The 19,555-nt window shown below is 46.4% G+C and overlaps 1 long non-coding RNA gene across 1 annotated transcript; it reads left to right on the forward strand.

Moving 5' to 3' along the window:
• Positions 1 to 1,931: 1,931 nt before the first annotated feature.
• On the forward strand, positions 1,932 to 18,939 carry LOC144287439 (uncharacterized). Its single transcript, XR_013355263.1, has 3 exons — positions 1,932 to 2,158; positions 2,612 to 2,799; positions 16,083 to 18,939. It is a non-coding gene; the product is annotated as an uncharacterized LOC144287439 (long non-coding RNA).
• Positions 18,940 to 19,555: the final 616 nt, after the last annotated feature.

Here is a 19,555-nt window from a genome sequence, read left to right on the forward strand (position 1 = left end):
GGAGCTGGAGACTTAGGTATCTGACCACCGGGAGATACAATTCCTGCCTGCACTGACATGCTCACACTTCTGTCGTCTCAGGGAAACCACCTCTACTCTCTAGAATCTTCTTTCCTAAGCCGTTTTGCCAGGCTCTTTCAGAGGTATGGTGGACACTGAGCAGGGGCAGCAGGATGGGCAGTTTGGCTCCAGGAGCTGTGAGCAGCATCACCTCCGCCCCCACAAGTGTTTGAAAATGTGGGGAACACTCTGTTGTCATGAGGGGGCCTACGCAGCCGGGGCTGCATGAGCTCGTCCCCACCCAGAGCCCGTGGGAGAGCCTCCTTGGTGGGAAGGGGTGGGCAGGGTGTGAATGAGCCAGGTCACAGGGCATCACGCACCCGTAGCTTCCAGGATCTGGGCCCTGGCGCCCGGTGGTAATGAGCGATGCTCCGCATTCATGCTCCTTCCCGCCGCCTGGCTGGATGTCCTGCCCCCAGGATATGGGCAGGTGACCACTGCTCAGAGCCAGGCTTTCTCCCTCTGTGCCTTGGTGTCCTCAATGGTGTGTGAAGTTAGCAGTTTCCTAGGGCAGCGCCCCCAAGGAGTCAGGATGAGCTGGGCCCCTGAGGCCTCTGTCTCGTCTCCTAGGGGAGGCTGCTGTCCTCACACCCGCTCAGGGCCGCAGAGGGAGAACAGTAAGTGCAGGGGCTGCCCTGGTGCTCCTCAGCCTACCTGGCTCTGCCCTCAGGCCAATCCAGAGCCACACAGAGTTATTTGCAATTTCATGGAGACAACAACTTTGTGCTTAAGTCAAACGCCACAGGCAAAATTCGCCTTAGCCCCTTGGGCCTCTGTTCCTAAGGCTGCCACACATCGCACTTGCTGCCCAGGCCCGTCACCACCACCTGTCCCGGGTGTGACTGTTACCACCGCAAAAGTGTTTGTGATAATAGTGGAAAGTCTCAGCCTGACCAGTTTGTTTATTTATTTATTAAAGATTTTATTCATTTATTCCTGAGAGACACAGACACAGAGGCAGAGACACAGGCAGAGGGAGAACCAGGCTCCCTCTGGGGAGCCCCATGCGGGACTCCATCCCAGGACCCCAGGATCACGCCCTGAACCAAAGGCAGACGCTCAACCGCTGAGCCACCCAGGCGCCCCTCAGCCAGACCATTGTAGGATGAGGCGCGGTCCACAGCAGGACAGTCTGGGTGCCCTTAATCCAGTGACGTCCACCCAAGGCCCACCCAATTCTGCTTCTAGGTACCCAAGAAAGTCTCCCACGGGTGGCGGGTATTGAGGACCTCAGCTGCCAGAGGCTGTGGCAGCGCCGCCGGCCCGGGAGACACCAGGTGAGTGCTCGGAGCCGGGCAGCAGACACGGTGGGCGGCGCGGAGGAGGAGGGCTCCTGAGGGGCTACTGAGCCAAGAGACAGAAACGAAATATCAAGGGGCTCCCACTGCTCCCTGTGACAGTGGGGACGGGTGCGCACACGTCACCCACTGTTGGGTGGAAGAGCAGCCTCTGAGCCCAAAGACCCTCCCAGGTGTGGACCTGCCTGTTGGCAAGATGCTCCCGGTGTAAACCTGCACGTTCCCAAGATGCCCCGTGGAGCAGCCGGGGTTGCACAAGCCTCCTCTGCTGTGCCTGAGGCGGCAGCGCGCTCTTCCCACGGCCACGGCAAGTAGAAGGACTCGCACCCACGCCTCCGTGTCTGGCTTCGGGAGAAGGGTGGGGCAGAGAATAGGGAGAGTTAGGAAGAGGAAGGTGGAGGACACAGGAGCGGGGAAGCGCTTCCCAGGGGAGCTGGTGCGGAGGACGTCAGCGCTGGCACCCTGCGGGGGGAGGTGCTGTGCACGCAGATTTGTTTCTTCTCCCTCCCTCCCAACCCTCTGGCGCTCCCGAGCAGTGGGAACCTCCGCCCTGAGGACAAGCTCAGGGTCAGGGCGTCAGCGTCCGGTGCGCCCCAGACGCCCCGACCCCTGTCTCCCTCTGCCGGGGCGGGGGGGGTGGGGGGCTGCCCCCGGGCTGCAGGGCCTTGCACGCCGGGCCTGGGGAGAAACGAGTGGGCGAAACGGAGCGTTGGCTGCCACACCAGAGAGACGCCTTGTCATCTAAGGCTGAGTCCCGTTCAAAGCCGAATTCCAGAGATTGTGAAGAGCAAGAGGAAGGAGTAAGCTGAAAATTCTGTGCTCAGAGGCTCAGTGCTCTGCCATTTGCTTGCAGTCTGTCTATTGCTTTATATGGTTACTTCAAAGCCCTGGATGTTGGGTTCAGAAGGAACCGTTAGTAACAGAAGCATGGTTTTAAAAAGAAAATGTGAAGCAGGAAGGGTAGAGATGGGGAGATGGGGTGGACGCAGACCACTTCAGTGATGCTCAAAATATCCAGACTGAACTCATTTGAGGTGCTGAACAACCAGAGCTGGGGTCTTGTCATCCATATTTGGGTGTGTGTGTGTGTGTGTGTGTGTGTGCACGCGTGTGGTCTTTCAAACCTTTGAAAATTGGGGATAATTCAAACACAATCTCATCAGGAAAACCCTGGATGAGATTACCATTGACAATCACTCTTCCAAAATGGTTAATGGCAGGAAAGGTCACTAAAGTAACTTTTCAAAACCCAGGTAGGAGCCTGCATGCTTGTTTGCTCTGCCATGCCATGGTGGTGATGAGTGGGGCGAGGCTGCTGCAGAGAGGAGAGAAGAAAGGACATGGAGCCTGTACCCAGGGAGCCTGTACCCAAGGCGGCAGGAGGGTGGCTGGGGACCTGCCCACCCCTGAGAAGAAAACCCACGGCCTGGAGACATCTATTGTAAGGATTCTTTCTACTTTGCTTTTCCTTTCATCAGAGGAGCTTTGAAACCCTTTTACAGGAATCAGTGAGCCCTCATTATCATGCAGTTTATAATTCTTGTCCTATAGATGAGGCAACATCTAAGGTTATAAGATGAATGAGCGATAGAGTCATCCTTATTTTACAGGAGTTCCAGTCTCCAAATCCATTCCTTGGGTGTTGAACGTGGGCTGTAGTAAAAAAGTAACCAAAAAGAAAATAAAAAATTTAGAGCAGCAATCTTGGGAATTCCGTCCGTGGCACCGTCTAATCTATATGATACGTGGCGTATCTTCTCCGTTTAACTTGTGGAGTTTTGGAGAAGATCCAAGGAGGTAAAAGGGATGTGTAAATACCTTCTAAAGTCCACCACGAGATGTGAACCTAAGATAGTAGTGCCAGTAAAGGGTCTGTTTTCTGTCGCAGTTATGTCTCTTACCCAAAACCCTCCTGAAGGTGGGAGGCGAGCTCACCTAAGGGCTCTGCTGCCACGTCCCTCCCTCTGCTTACTTTCCAGACCTTTCATTATCCCATGCAACTGCCCTGAGCCATTTTAGTCACTCGGGCTCCCAAATGCTAGCCTGAGAACCCATGACTCTGGAGGCAAAGTTTTTAAGGTCCTTGACAAAATGCTAAAAATAAAGGCCATGCAGTAGGAATTTTCTACAAAATCAAATTTATTCGATTAAAAAAAAAGTGTCTCTAATTCTGAGCCCCTTCCCTCCTTTACTCAGCATTAAAACGCTGTTCTGATGTTAAAATACTGGTGCCAGGGTATGGTAGGGGTCTTTACCCCCTTAATGTGTTTACTTGGAAAAATTGCAAGAAGGCCACTTTATATAGGTTCTCTAGTTTAGTTTAGTTTTGTTTTGGTTTTGAAATGTTATTGATCCATTAAACTCCACAGTCTGGGAATCACTACTGAATGCTCTATTGCTTGCTTTCTGAGGCCTGAACTTGTACCTATAGGAAGCAATGAAATGTATATACTGGACCCTTTATAAGACACTGGTGGAGAGAGAGGCATTTGGGCTGGGCAACCTCTGACTTAGGAACGCAGCCTTCCCAGAATTCAGGCAAAGCACATGGGCATCGGAGCTCTCGCCAACAAGGGACAACTGCTCAGACCATGACTCAGATCTCAGAGGGTGGCCTGGCCACAAAAGATCCGGGGTGGGGGCAGGGGAGTGGGGGGGGCACCTGCTTTGACCTGCTGCCCAAGGCCAGAGTTTGTTCCCAGTATCCTTAGAGCTAGCAGAAAATCACATTGTGGATGATCATTAGGGGTAATTCAAGCCACACTGTGTTTGACAGGTATACCGCCCATTAATTAGGGCTTTGTGGAAGGGCCCAACACTCTAGCAGCCATTTATAGTGTTGTTTCTAAGGAAAAATGCATTCTGAATTCCAAATCATTAAATTAAAATCAAACTCTTGAAATGGTTCATACAAGGTAGGACCTGGGAACCATCCAAGAGACCCAAATGAATCAAAACCAATAATTAGCATTTCTATCCTGCCTTCTTATGTATTAGCTCCAAGGTCCTGCTGAGGCAGACAGAAAGGCTGGGTTCTAGACCTGAGGGCCTCCATGTAGTCACCAGCTACATGTGGTCCCAGCTGTGATGTGCTCTAAGTATAAAGTACACACTGGACTTCAAAGATATAAAAAAAAAAAAAAGAAAAGTAAACTATATCAATAATTTAAAAAATATTGATAACACATTGAAACAATATTTTGGATATATTGTGTTTAAAATATAGTATTAAAATTAGTTTCACCTGTCTCTGAACTTTTATTTAAAATGTGAGTAGAAAATATGAATTACATAAAATTTTAAATTATATACGTAATCTGTGTAATTTGCGGCTTGCATTGTTTCTATTGGAAAGCACCTCCCTAGACCAGAGGTTGGTAAACTACAGCCCACAGGCCAAATCCACTTCACTGCCTGTTTTTGCAAATAAAATTTTATTGGAAGATAGCCACCCCATTTGTTTACGTATTGTCCCTGGCTGTTTTTGAGCTGCAACAGCAGAGTTGAGTAGTTGCACAGCCACTGTGTGGCTTACAGAACCTGAAATATCTACTCTCTAGCCCTTTATTGCAAAAGTTTGCCATCATTTGGTCTATACTATCAGGGTTCAAGTCTTGGTTCCCAGACTTACTAGCTGTGTGATGTCGGCAAGTTCTCCATGTGTGTTTCCATGTCTTCATGTGTAAAATGGGGGTAATGATGAAACCGACCTTATTCCAAGAGGTTGTTGTAGGGATCAAGAGAAAGAGAATGTATCCACCATGGAGTCAACGTTCAATAAATGCGTCATCATCCTCATCCTCACTGTCATTTTGCAGATGACATGACTGGAGATCAGAAAAGTTATGTGTGGTCCATGGTCACAGTCACACAGCTCAAATCCAGTCCCCTAACTTAAGCTTTGTTATTTCATTCAAAGGCTCTTTAAAAACAAAAGAAAAAGCCCTTTAAAAAAAAGATTGTTCAGACAGCCTGGGTGGCTCAGCGGTTTAGCACCACCTTCAGCCCAGGGCGTGATCCTGGAGTCCCGGGATTGAGTCCCATGTCAGGCTCCCTGCATGGAGCCTGCTTCTCCCTCTGCCTGTGTCTCTACCTCTCTCTCTGTGTCTCTCATGAATAAATAAATAAAATCTTAAAAAAAACAAAAAGAAGATTTTTCATGCTGAGGGTCAATTCACGGCCTGCATGTACCCATCTCCCTTCCCAGATGTGGCCTCAGATCATTCGCAACACAGTTCTCCAGGCAGTAAACACACCTGGATAGGCATATGAGTTGAAATCTTTTTGTCATCCCTGCTCCATAGACCTGGAATTCAAGGTCAGCTGGATGGACAAATTCCAATATGTCACTCTCAGCATTTCAAATAAAAACAGCATACTTTTGGAGTATCCCAGGAGTTGTATAGCCTTTTAAAAAAAATTGGGGACATAAAATGCAAATAACTATTTTGCATTTACAAAGTCCTTTACAATTTATAAAACATCCATTAAGGTTAACAGAGCAGATACTGGTATTCCACTTGCAAAGACGGGAAAATTGAAGGTCAGAGAATTGATGATTGCTCACCATTAGAAAGCTAGTAAGAAAGAAGCAGAACTTAGATTGTGATCTGCAGGCCTCTGTGGCCACTATCCCTTAGAGCCAGAGTCCTTGACAGAAATGCTTTCGAGAACTGGCGGTGTAAATTTTTGAAGCAAGCTGGATATTTATGTACAAATTCAGTAGGAAGAGTCTTCAGTTCCAAAAACGATTACTTTCTTCCATTTTTCCTGAGACCTGTCTCCTTATCTACCTTTCTTTCCTCTTCAAATTTGATAATGATAGGATGTTTTGATTAGTGATTGCTACAGAGGAAACCACCCCCAAAACTTAGTGATATAAAATAACCACAGCCATGTACTACTTCTCATGATTTGGTGGGTGGACTGGGGTCTGCTGGGTATTTTTTTTGCATGGAGTGTTAGCCAGGGTGGTGATAATTTGGAGGCACAACCAGGCTGGAATGTCCAGGATTGCTCACTTATATGGCTGATGGTGGGGCTGGCTGTTGGCTGGGAGCTCAACTGGGGTTGTGGAATGGAATGTTCTAGTTCTTTCCAGATGGCCTCTATAAGTGGTGTGGGCTTCTCACAGCAGGATGGCTGAGATCCAAGATGGAGTGTTCCAAGTACATGAAAGCAGAAACTGAATGTCTAATGGCCCCATTTAAGAAGTTAGGCAGCATCACTTCTACCACATTCTGTTGGACAGAGCAAGTCATGGGCCAGCCCTGATTCAAAAGGGGAAATTGACTTCCCTTTTCTCGATGGGAGGAATGATCATGAATTTTCAGTCATCGTCAATTCACAGCATATGGGCACAGAAAAAATATCTCTACTGTAAGGGAAACAACAGAACTAATAAAATGATAAATTACATCTGACATTCAGCTGTGGTCTCAAGAGTTAAGAGGAAGTGTGAGGCCATGGTGCTGAGAGGCACCAGGCAATTCCTGCCAAGTAGGAATGTAGGCACCAGGCACCAGGCAATTCCTGCCAAGTAGGAATGTAGGCCCACCATCTCCAAAAGCATCTCCCAATTTCCAAGAAATGGCCAAAATATGAATTTTCTTGTGAAGTCTCTATTTTTCAATGTAGGATCAACCTTTAAAATCCCATTGCATGGGGCAAATTGACCTGTGAGCTTCTGGCTTTCAACATGTGCCTCCATGGGACAGCTCATCCTCTACGGAAAGCACCTGTTGGCAGGACAGTCATGAGCAGCCTGTTTACCAGAGAACATTACTGCTCACGGTTGGTAAGAGAGGGGGGAGAAAAGAGCGAGTTAATTATCAGGAGGCTGAGTAGTCGCCAGGTGAAAAAAGGCATTTCTTTTATTTATTTACTAATATTCATTTGTAGGACACTAAAAGTCTCAGGTCGACCAGGAGAAGCACCAGTGGCAACAGCTGCGCCAGACAGAGCCGTCCTTTTTTATATGATGAACACCTGGGGAGGTTGGTTTCCAATTATTTCCTGCAACTCTTATGGGATTCTAGGCTGGAGAGGACTAAGGAAGGATGGAAAGGGCAGAAGGAGGGAGGGAAGTCAGAGGGATGCCTCGGCCCCTGGGGACATGCACTGCCATCTGGAATGGGATGGACGAGACAGAAGAGATTCACCCCTGCTCAACAAGTGACCCGAATCACAGCCCCCAGGGCAATCCCCCCCATCCAGGCTGGAGGTCCTTCCGCCTTCTCCAAACCTGCTCCCAACGCCAGGGTCTCTTCTCACCGTGGAAACCAAACAGCATTGAGTTCACCAATGGAAAAAAATCCTTCGTGCAGGATAGTGAAGAGATGCCTGTGTTGAAGGGCTCCCCACACTGGCTATGCTGGGTGGAGGAGAGGGGGTTCTGGAACCTGAATTCCAGGGCACTGCACACACCACACACAGTTCACACAACATGTGAGGCTTCAGGGCAACCAACGCCCTCTGACGGGAACCTAGAGGGGACACCGGGGACAACACACTCCTCCAGGGGTCTGCTTGAGGGGTCTCTGGGGTAGGAGCAGGAGCCAAGAACCTCTCCTTGCCGGCCACCCATCCACGGAGTGTGCATGGGCCCATGTGCCAGGCCGGGTGCTGTGTGTGTGCATCTGTTTGCTCCATTCGTTCATTCAGCCAGGTGATTCTGAAGCATCTGAGTGAGCCAGGTGATTCTCCAGCCTTTTCCAAGCTGCCCTTGAGATGAGCGCAGGTTCTCCTTGCAGAACCTGGGCCCCATGGCCCAGGAGGATGGGATTGTAGTCAGAGGTCCCCCAGCTGCTCCCGGACTGCCTTGGTGGATAAGGAATGGGGCCGCTGCTCCATGACCTCAGTAAACTCGAGGGCCATAGAATGTAGGTCATATTTTTCAAATGTAAAAAAAGAGTTAAAGTTTAAGCTAAAAAAAAAATATATATATATAAATATATACATATATTTATATATGTAAATATATACATATATTTTGTAATGTATACATATATGTAAAAATACATATATTTATATATATTTTTTAAGCTCCACTTTTAGGTAAAAGAGGCAGTCTGGGGGATGTCGTTTGGGTGGTGAGAGTACTTTGTTTCCCAAATGTTTGGATGGTTTATGAAAACTATTGGTAAGATTATTTGAAATTAGGACCGTCTAGCACATTCCTTACTATATGGGATAAAATACTTGTGGGAAGAGCATTAGAACCATGGAAAACTAAGGAATAATTGTAATTCTGGGGACAGATCCTTATTTATAATATTTTCATGGCCTATTTGCTGCCGAATGGGGAAATTGACCTTGTGTTGTGTGTGAGCGTTAGAAGTAATAACTAATAATAGCTAATAGCCATTGAACTCTGACTTTGTGCCAGATATTATTGGAGGAGGCGAGGTGCGTGCTCAAGGTCAAACCCCAAGAGCAGCACCCAGTGTGGTGTGGGGTTGAGAGCAAAGGATCAAAGTCCCCTGTGACAACAGAATATGCCAACCACAGGAGGGGTGAACTGGTGATCACCAGGCTGCATCTAGGAGGACGCATGCCAGAGAGACCTCCAGGCAGAAGCCAAAGGCCCTCTAGGCAGATGCCACTGGACTCTGGGAGGCAGGGAGGTGAGAGGGGATGAACCGCCCCGTTGTGGGGTGTGGCCACAGTGCAGTGAGATGGGGGCACGCTCAGTGGTGAGGCTAGAGCCCAAGGATGTGTTGAGAAAATCCTTGAATGTTGTGTTCAGGGCTTGGCGGAGCTGTCGGAGAGGAGCGTGCTGGCCGCAGAATCACAGCAGAGGAGCAGCACCCTCCAACCTGTGACTATAGTTAAATAACTCGTGGTGGCATGTGAGCACTGCAGGGGTCTGGAGAGAGACGCAAGAGTCCGGAGCTGAGGCCATTCTTGCCCGGCCCCCTCATATAACGCACATTTGTAAAATTCTGATCAAGTGTAACTAGGGATTGTATTTTAACAACAGACTACAGCTTCCTTTTTTTTTTTTTTTTTTTTTTTGTATTTCTTTAAAAAAAAAGTGTCTTCCTTTAAGCAAATGTACATGTGGCTTGGGAGGTGCTCAGTCTACGTGAAAGAGCAAACTATCTTTGAGTGCCTCGATCTCCCAGATGAAAGGACATGGGGTGCAGGACTTCCCTGTGGACCTCCGCAGGGAGGTCTGGGCCCAGCGGTGCTCCACTTCTGTGCTGCGTGTGGCTGGGCTTGGGAGCTGCACAACCACAGGTGGTTCTTCTTCTTCTTCTTTCTTCTTCCTCCTCCTCCTCTTCTTCTTCTTCGATTTTATTTATTCATGAGAGACACAGAGACAGAGGCAGAGACATAGGCAGAGGGAGAAGCAGGCTCTCTCTGGGGAGCCTGATGAGGGACTCGATCCCAGGACACTGGAGTCACACCCTGGGTGGAAGGCAGACGCTCAATCCCTGAGCCAGGCGTCCTCACAGGTACATCTTCTAACATTTTTTGTACGACACGATCATTTCCCTAAATCTCTGCACCGCCCCCCGCCCCCCCCCCTGCACAACCAGGCCGCACAAACGCGATTTAATTATAATTTCCAGTCAATTCCCTTTTAGTACAATAAACGCTAAGGAGAATTTCCTGGCCAGCTGCGGAGGGTTCTGTTCAAAGTTTCGTCTGGAAAAGCTGTAGATGGTAAAGGTCTTGGTCCCCTTGGCGCACCCGGGCCATGGTGGTCCGGCCCCTCTGTGCCACCCCCTCTTCTCAGGTGAAGCCGCAGTGTCTCTGGTGTTTGTTTGTTTGTTTGTTTGTTTGTTTATTTATTTATTTATTTATTTATTGTGCCTCTGGTTTTAAAGCCTGCAGCTGAAACATCAGAAATGTTACATTTGTCCCCCCATGCCCACCCCTCATTTTAGTTTTTTTTTCTTTTCCTTCCTATTCCCACAGGGAGACTATCTATTTTTGCTTTAGATAAATGGTGCATCATCTATTACTGTGGACTTCCTTCTATGATCGATTAGTTTGAGGCTGTCAGCGCTGCTTCAAAGCTACCATGTATCTTTCACACCCCTCTGCACTATAATTTATAAGCACTGTGGGTTTCAAGAAGAAGAAAAAAAGCAGCCCTCGGTACTTTTATTAGCCGCTGAAATGCATTAGGGTGCACGCGCTTTGAACTGCACGGAAGAAGATAACCATGCCTGTAATTGGAATAACTCACATTGGTCCCCTCCCCGCTCCCTTTAATAACTTCTGCATTGTTTTATCCCCAGGATTTATCGATGACCTGCAGTAGCCCTCTCCCAGGCCCCGGCCCACTGGGGTGTTTGTGGGGGAAAGGGCAATGCACGTGGCCCACTCCCTGACCCGGGCTGCCCCATAAATCAGGGTCCGCGTTCGTCTGTGATGGTGAGCCAGATGGCAGCTGTTGTTGGAGGAGCTCGACAGGAATCAAGGCCTGTGATCTTTCCTGTTGCTAACAGGCCTGATTTTTTATGGCTGTCAGCATCCTTGGAATGGTTGAGGGAGGCACGCAGGGAGGCAGGGGGCAGGGGCCCTGTGGCTCTAGATCTCCGCTTTCTTCTCCCAAGGGGGCAAGCCACAAAGGTCTTTCTCTCTTCCTCACTGGTCAGGGGGCTCATCCTCATCGTCTGGTCTGAAGAAGTTTCCTAGAGTGTGCAAGTGGCAAAGTTAAATGTAACCAAAAGACTTCTAGAAGGGAAAATGGCGGTCAGCTTCCCTTTGCCATTGCTACACGGACCCTGACCATCACCTTACCTGAAAGATGAGCAGCCTTTGTGTTGGAGTAATGTCTAAAACTCAGTGGTTTCTTAAAACATGCTCTCGTTTCCCCAAATGCCTCTTGTATAGAAATAAGAACGATTACTTAAAGCTACTTGGTGGGTCTGACATTTGGATTTTTTGCTTTTCCAGAGTGAATGGAGAGAAAATTCAGGCAGGATGTAAGGGCAAAGGATGAAAAGCAAAGAGCTTGCCAGACTAAAGAAAGAAACCCCAGCCGGTTCTGAAGTACCTGATTAGGGGGTGTGAGCTACAGAGATCCGGTCATTAAGGTGGAGGTGGACCACACTGGGTGTCCCAGCCTGAACACCAGCATGGAGTAAACAGTTTATTAACAGTCCCTGTGTGGTCCGACAGCCTGCATCCAACAGACGCAACCTCCCAACAAGAACAGAGCCAGCCATAGGGCAGAGCTGTGTGGCCAACACCAAATAGAGCCTACAGAAGCCCAGAGGAGATAGTAATAGAATCCCAGATACAGCCAAGTGCTTTATAGCACAGAAGAGTGCATCTACTTATTTATATAGCACTGGGAGCTAGCCTCAGACCACAGCGATGCTAAGCTTCCCGATAAAGCAGATATACCCAAGAAATCACAGGCAGAAAGTTGTAGGGGACATCTGTGTTCTTAGAAATACTGTGGGTCCACAGAGATTCTCAGCTGTGACAATATTTGCTGTAGGGGGGATTTAGCCTGCAGCCAAATGTCCACTTCTCAAGTTCTGAGTCCAATTACAGATGTGCAAGTAGAACACAGTGCCATTTCCCCGTAGGATTGTCTGTAAGCCAGTGAATCAGAGAATCTCACGACTCTCATAATCTCTAGAGGCCTTGCTTGTTCAAGAAGGAAAGTCCCAAAACAGCCTCAGGGACAATGAACCAGTACAGGACATGTTCAAGACAGGCTGGCTGGAAAAAAAAAAGCCATTCAAATGTTTCCCCCAAAAGACAGGTGCTTCTCCCAAGACCAATCGGGGAAGGGCCCAGGTGTTATTGTCAAAGGGGTTGGGCCACAGGGTAGAGCTTCCTGACTAATACAGCAGGCAAGTAGGCAGGTGCATGGGCTGTGTAATATATTCTTTTCTCAGAGTTGGGGCTTTTGGCTTTCTGAGACACCTGTGAGATGGGCTATTGCCTCCTGATGTAAAAAATGGTGGTGAGACCCTGCCTTCATCCTTTCCTTCTCCTGGGTCCAGCTAAGCAGAGGCAGTAGAGGGTACAAACAAAGGCAGACTTTTTTTTACTCCTCCATGATTCAAGTCCTCTGGCCAGGAATCTGTTTGGATCCCTTCTACTGTAAAGCTTTCAGGAAGGCTTTCCCATGTATGACCCACACGCTTATAGTAGGCTTTCTGGGGAGTGCAGAGCTCTGCAAGCTCCTTCCCACCATGAGCGAAGGTCTCATGCCACAGGTGAAAATATGGCAGCTATGGTGAGAATCCTGGGAACCTAAACAGATAGAAGACCCATTGTGGTGGGCAGAGTAATGGTCCCCCAAAGATGTCCACATTCTAATCCTTAGAACCTGGGAATATGTTACCTTACATGACAAAAGGGGCTTTGCAGATGTGATGAAGTTAAGGCTCTCGAGATAGGGACATTATCTTCCCAATGTAGTCACTAGAGTCTGAGAGAGAAAGAGGAGGCAGAAGAGTCAGAGGAGGTATGACAATGGAAGCAGAGGTGGGAGTGATGTGGTTGCTGGCCAAAGAGGCCAAGAGTTGAGGAATGTGGCAGCCTCTGGACACTGGAAAACCAGGGGCGCCTGGGTGGCTCAGTGGTTGAGCGTCTGCCTTCAGCTCAGGTCATGATCCTGGGGTCCTGGGGTCAAGTTCCACATCAGGCTCCCTGCATGGAGTCTGCTTCTCCCTCTGCCTGTGTCTCTGCCTCTCTCTGTGTCTCTCATGAATAAATAAATAAAATCTTAAAAAAAAAAAAGAAGAAGCTAGAAAAACAAGGAAATGGATTCTCCCCTAGAGCCTTTAGAAGGAACTCAGCCCTGCTGACACCTTGATTTAGTAAGACCCATTTTGTAGTTCTGATGTCCAAAACTGGAAGATAATAAATTTGTGTGCTTTCAAGTTTCTAAGTTTATTATCACAAGCATGCTCCTCATTTTTGTGTCTTTCCATGTGTTAGCCTCACTTTTAAAAAGGACTTGTTTCCCCTCATGCAGACTCTTGGGCCCTCCTGTAATTTGACACTGATGGGGTTCTGAACGACTCTGAACAGGTGAGAAGTGAAGATTCGAGGCTAAGAGTAAAGAATTTGTTGCCTGAGGACAGATTCAGTGGCTACTCTAACAATTAGAACAAATAAGCCTTTCATACAAGAGCCAAGATCAAGAACAAGCAAAGAGAAATAAGGAGGCCAGTCAGACTCAACTGGGGAGTCCGCTTTCATTCCAGGGTAAATTTGCTGGCACAGTAGTATTTTCCCCTCAGGCATCTCTGTCTTATAGGCCTGGGGCAGTGAGCGGGAAAGAACTATTTCAGGTTTTTCTCCTCATTGTTAAATCTGACTTAAGCAAACATACACGTGTAAATGCATACACAATTTGGGCCTTGCTGAATTTCATTTCACATCTGACATATTGACCTTGCCTCTTTTTTTCTTTTTTAAAGATTTTATTTATTTATTCATGAGAGACATAGACAGAGGCAGAGACACAGGCAGAGGGAGAAGGAGGCTCCCCACAGTGAGCCCAATGTGGGACTCGATCCCAGGACCCTGAGATCACGACCTGAACCAAAGGCAGATGCTCAACTGCTGAGCCACCCAGGTGCCCTCTTGACCTTGGCTTTGTATAAGCTATTAGTCAGAAGGACAGTATCTCATAGCAGTTCAAGCATGGGCTTTGGGGTCAGAGAACTGGGTATGAATAAATAGCCTCTCTTCACGTTAGTGAATGACCATGGGCAGTTCATCACCACTCCTGAATCCCCATTGTCCCCATATAAAAGGGGACCAGTCCTAATCCCTAAGTTACAGCATCATTGAAAATATTAAATGGCACTGATATTCCTGGGCCCTTATACAGTACTTGGCACATAGCTGGCAAAGTGGCACAAACCACTTTGCTTATATCCAGATTCCTCACTTCCATGCAAATTTAACATAGTTGTTATTTTAATTATATTTGGTGGAAATAAATGTGCAGTTTAATTAATTATTCATTTAACAAGGCTCATAATCTGACCCAAATGTGATGAAGGCAGCAATGATAAAAAAGAGCATGCATTTATTGCTGTGCCCGACACTCTTTGAAACACTTTACGCATGAAGTAATGGAAGCTCACGAGGTTTGAGTAACTTGCCCCAGTCACCCGGCTAGTCAGCAGTAGAACTTGGATTTGAGCCCATGCAGTCTGAGCTTAGAGCCTGACCAAGCATTTTGCCATGTTGATCTACAAGGGAAACCCCCTCAGGACTTATGCCATGATTCCTATAACCATGGGATGATCAGCAGATTCACATCAGCTCCTGATTTCTCATGTCCTATAGGGTCAGTGTGGTACCCTGCGCATTTACCTGAAGATTAAATGGTGCTGATTACTATCTTGGAGATGTCATGCAATGAAAATCTTGGCTTCCCTGTGGAATATGGGAGATGTGGAGGAGGGTAAATGATTATTTCGCCAGGTGAGCAAGTCTTCCAGGCATCTCTCCAGCATTGTGGTCAGGGCAATCCCTGTGACTGCTAGTGATGGTTTAGGAATGATTCACTTGGAATTGTCTTCTGGGTTTACCTTTAGTGGGTAGTCATTTCCATGATTACGAATAAGAATGTGCTTTCCAGGATTCTGGAACATTGTGAGTAGAAGAAAGAGGGTGACAACTTTGGGAGGTGACGGGATCATCTAAAAAAATCCAGGGAAAGTAAAAATTAGGAAAAAATGAGCAACACTAAATATTGTAGATATCAGAGGGCAAAGTTCTCATGAAGCCTCAGGGAAAAAAAGAATCCTGGAAGAGATAAAGTGTCGAGTTCCAAACACTGAGAAAAGAAGTGGATTAAATGAGTTATTTCCAGGTTTTGATGGAAGCTGAAGTGGAGAGATTTCAAGGTGAGGTGAGAAGTCAGGCTCAAGTCTATCAACATCCCACAGGTGACCAGGATTTCCTCCGCTCAAAATAGCAGCTGCTCCATCTGACCTGGAGTAGAATCTTTCTGAATAGTTTCCAAAGCAGCTGAATCCTGCCATCCCTGGTAGTCCTGAACGCGCGAGGAATTCTTTTCTTCCTTTCCTACAACTGTTTCTCCCCGCTATTTACTTCTGCTCCTCTTCCCCCACAGTCCCTGGTTAGATTTCTGGCTACTGGGATAGTTTAATTGAAAAGGGTACAAGGCAAATGGCCTGGCTTAGAAGCTGTAAGTGTGATTTAATGCCACTTTTCACATTCAATGGTGGGAGCCCACAGAGAAGCGTGCTAAAGACAAGAATCTTCTACTGAATCTTCTACTTAAATAAAGCAATATTTAAGAATATTTTTTTGGCTGTCATACTTTGAATTTAAAACTAATAAGTTTTACTTTCATAAAAAATAAAATAAAATAAAATAAAATAAAATAAAATAAAATAAAATAAAATAGTGAGTTCCTTGTGTATCACAGTGTGATTGGGCTGTCCACACGGTTTGGGAAACACACAGCATGGTTTCATTCAAGCTCGTGCTCCACTTCCATAGTGGGGAGCCTGCAGTTTCCATTGCACAGTAGTAGTAACATTTCAGCCGTGGCTTGTGAACCCTGGTGGGTGCTGTTGTCATGAATATTATTCCTGTGGGATTATTTTGTGTGGAGGCCTGGGTTTTGTTAATATTTTCAGAATCTTATCTCAGTTCACACATGTTTTAAATACCAGGAAGAGTTTACTGGGGAAGCCAAGGTTATGCAGGTTTCCTGAACCATGGTAAAATGACTTGTCCTTTCGTCCTTGTCAGTTTTGTTGCAGATTTGGAGAGTCAGGGACTCTTGTCTCAGAAGAGTGGGGGCCCTCGGGAAAAGGGGGGCCCTGATGAAGCAACGGAACAACAGAGGCCCAGGAAGAGCCAAACTAATAGAAACTAAGGACAGAGAAAAATGAATGATGGTATAAATTGGGCAAACGTGACTTTACACCCTCTCAAGTCCTTTTGTACACCCCAGATATGCTGCTCAGTACATCGTTCTTTCCTTCATCCTTCATGACACCCCCTCCTGATCATCACTTTCAGGAAAGATGTAGAGACAATGGATCATCAAAAATAAGAGCAACAACATGGATGGAATGAGTGAGGGGAACTTACGGGAAGCAAACAAAGGCATGAAGCTAACAGAGGAGTTAGAATGAGAAACATTGTTCTTTCCAGTTCAATACAATCAAATCTCAGAGTGGATCTGGTAGTTGGCCTGTGTTTTTCACTTCCTAAAAAAATATAGGATAAAAGCAACCACTTTGCTTATATCCAGATTCCTTACTTCCATGTAAATAATGGAGGGGTTAGGAAATAAGAGTGAAAATCTCCGTAGATGAGGAAATGAAGGGGATTGGCAAGATGTGGAATCAGACGGTTAATCAACAGAGGAAGGCTCCAAGCCGCGAGGAGGGGAGGGACCACAAAAGAAGGCTCCACAGGGGTGTGGTATCCAGGACCAAGGAGCCCTGTCCCCACTCTCCAGCACCCCAGGCCACTTTCATCACAAGGGTCTACACTCAGTGAAATGCTTTTTCGGCTCCTGTCTCCCCATCAGTGTATCAATGTATCCCCAGGGCAGTTTCTAACACATAGTAGATGGTCCATCAGTGCTTGTTGGACTTGGGTCTAAGGGCCTTGGATGGAAGAACCAGTATAAGGAAAACACATCATGTGAGATGGAGATGATGAAAAACAGTAGTAAGGGGCAAAAGGAAAGACATCTTTCAGGTGTTGGTTCAGATCTTTCCTGAGCCTTCTAGGATGGAGTGCTCCTCCTGTGGGTTTCCCCAGCAACATGTGCTTCCTTCACTGCAGTGCACAGAGGCCTGATGGGTAACTGCCTGTCTCTCTTCCCCCGTGATCTTCAGGCTTTGAGCAGATGGTGGGTGTGCCCATCTGGCTCATGATGATGTTCTAGAATCTAGCATGGTGCCTGGTTTATTGTGGTTGTTCAATATATATTATTTTTTTAAAAAGATTTTATTTTTATTTTTTGAGAGACAGAGAGAGAGAGCACAAGTTGGGGGGAGGGATAGAGGGAGAGGGAGAAGCAGACTCCCTGCTAAGCAGGGAGCCCAACGCCAGCTTCATCCCAGGACCCCTGGATCATGACCTGAGCTGAAAGCAGATGTTTGACTGAGCCACCCAGGACCCCCCCACTATTTTGAATGAGTGAGAAAATGAGACCAAAGTTAAAGGAAGAGTCTCATGAAGAAATAAAGAAATTTGTTTTAAAAATGACAGAGGGCATGAAAAGATGTTTAGACACCTCTGAATAAAGAAATTTAATTTGAAAAAATAAAGACTCTATAGTGAGAAACAGGGAAGGACACTATGAGAGCAATGATAATGTGATATGATCTAGAATTTTGGTTTCCTTATCTATAAAATGAAATTAATTATCACACCTCCTTTTTGTAAGGGTTAAATGACACCGTGTGTGAAGTGTTGAGTATTTTGTGGCCTCTACAATTAAGACTGTTAGGTTGTAAGTGATAGAAGCCCAGTGTGAAGTTATTTATGAGAAAGAAAGAGGACATTGTTTTACTGGCTTATGTACCCAAGCCAAGAGGAGGGCAGGGAGGGGGCAGCATGAGTACTGTAGTGAACCCCAGATTCCCTTGGTGTGTTGGACTCATCCTTTCCAACTCCAGCTGCTCCAGCTGTCTTTAGAAACCTGCCACTGTGGCCAACAGCAACTCCAGGTTCATGGCAACAGTTTTTCAGATAAAAAGGGAAACGGGGCTTCTCTCTCTGGACCCCAAATCAACAGAGCCCAAGAAGATCTGTGATGAGTCCCGTCCAGTTGTGTCCTTACCTCTTATGTTCCACACCATGCTCAGGAACCTGATGCACCATGGATGCCCTACTCTGGGTCACATGCTGAAACTACTGAGCCACCCAGGTGCCCCACATGCTCATTTTTCAAAAGAGGACCAAAGCATTGAAGAAATCAGCATAGTCCAGGACCTCAACCCAATTTCTATCTCTGATATTCAGTAAATGAAATCTATTAAGGTAGGAGCAGTCATAATAAAATGCAGTGAAGGAAATGAAGGAGAGGAAATGATCAAGTTTTCCTTCAATTTGTCCACTCTGTCCTTAGTTTAATAATATGGACCTGCCGCAGATTTGTACCTTGGTCCCTACTCTGTATCTGATAGCTTAAAAAATTGGAAGCCACACACTGCACTATGTAGAAATCCATGTCCAGATTTGGTTGACCTGTCAGCCACACTCAAGATGATCGGCACCTTGGCACTGTTTCCTTTTCCCTCCTCTTGTCTGAATAAATAAATGTCAAATTCCACAGAAGGCACCATGCCTTCTATTTTCTTTTGTGTACCTTACCTTGCCTTATTCACAGGATGCCATGTTCCCAGTGTTTATCGAGTGCCTTTTAATAATAGAATGAACAAGCCAGTGGATGAACAAGTAACATCATCAACCATCAACCATGTTACAAGATGAAACTTGTGCGTCAAAATGTTTTCTCTAAAAGTAACTGGGGGCGCCTGGCCAGCTCAGTAGGAAGAGCACACAGCTCTTCATCTTCGGGTTGTGAGTTTGGGCCCCATGTTGGACCCAAAGAGATTACTTAAATATATAAAAAAAAACTTTAACAAACAAACAAAATAAATAAATAAAATAAAATAAAATAAAAGGAACTCACTGAAAATAATTGAAAGTTTTGCCTCAGAAAATGTTTCCTAAGCCAGTTAAACATACTTGGTGGATGACTAAGATGTACAGATCCATGAGTTTGGCACACTTCCTGAAGAAATAGAAGATCTAGTCTCTGAAAAGGTTCCAATTAAATGACTTCTTAGTGTTTGTAAAGTAAGCTATTTTAATATTTCTCAGTGAAAGATTAATTTGTCCCCTTGTATTTCAGCTCTGAGCTGTTTTTGCTAATCCTACATGTAGAATTGAGTCTGAAAAGGCAGCATGGAAATCCAAAGAATACATTTACAAAAGAACTCATCAGCAAGGGAACATTAACACAGTGCCCTTGAATAGCTAAGTTCCGGGGGGCAACCGGCAAAGGAATGAATCAATTCATGTGCAATCAGTCCTGAAATGTTTCCTGAACGAGGGGAGTTTGGAGTCATATTTTAAAGAAAGTTAGAACCATGCACTGAAATGAGGGGCAGGGATGGAAACTGGAAAAAGGAATTATCTAGTCACAAACTTGAATTTTAAACTAAGACACATTGATCTCTTTCTCCCTGTCCTCA

This window comes from Canis aureus, chromosome 1, assembly GCF_053574225.1.
Source record: "Canis aureus isolate CA01 chromosome 1, VMU_Caureus_v.1.0, whole genome shotgun sequence".
In the NCBI taxonomy this organism is placed as follows: domain Eukaryota; kingdom Metazoa; phylum Chordata; class Mammalia; order Carnivora; family Canidae; genus Canis; species Canis aureus.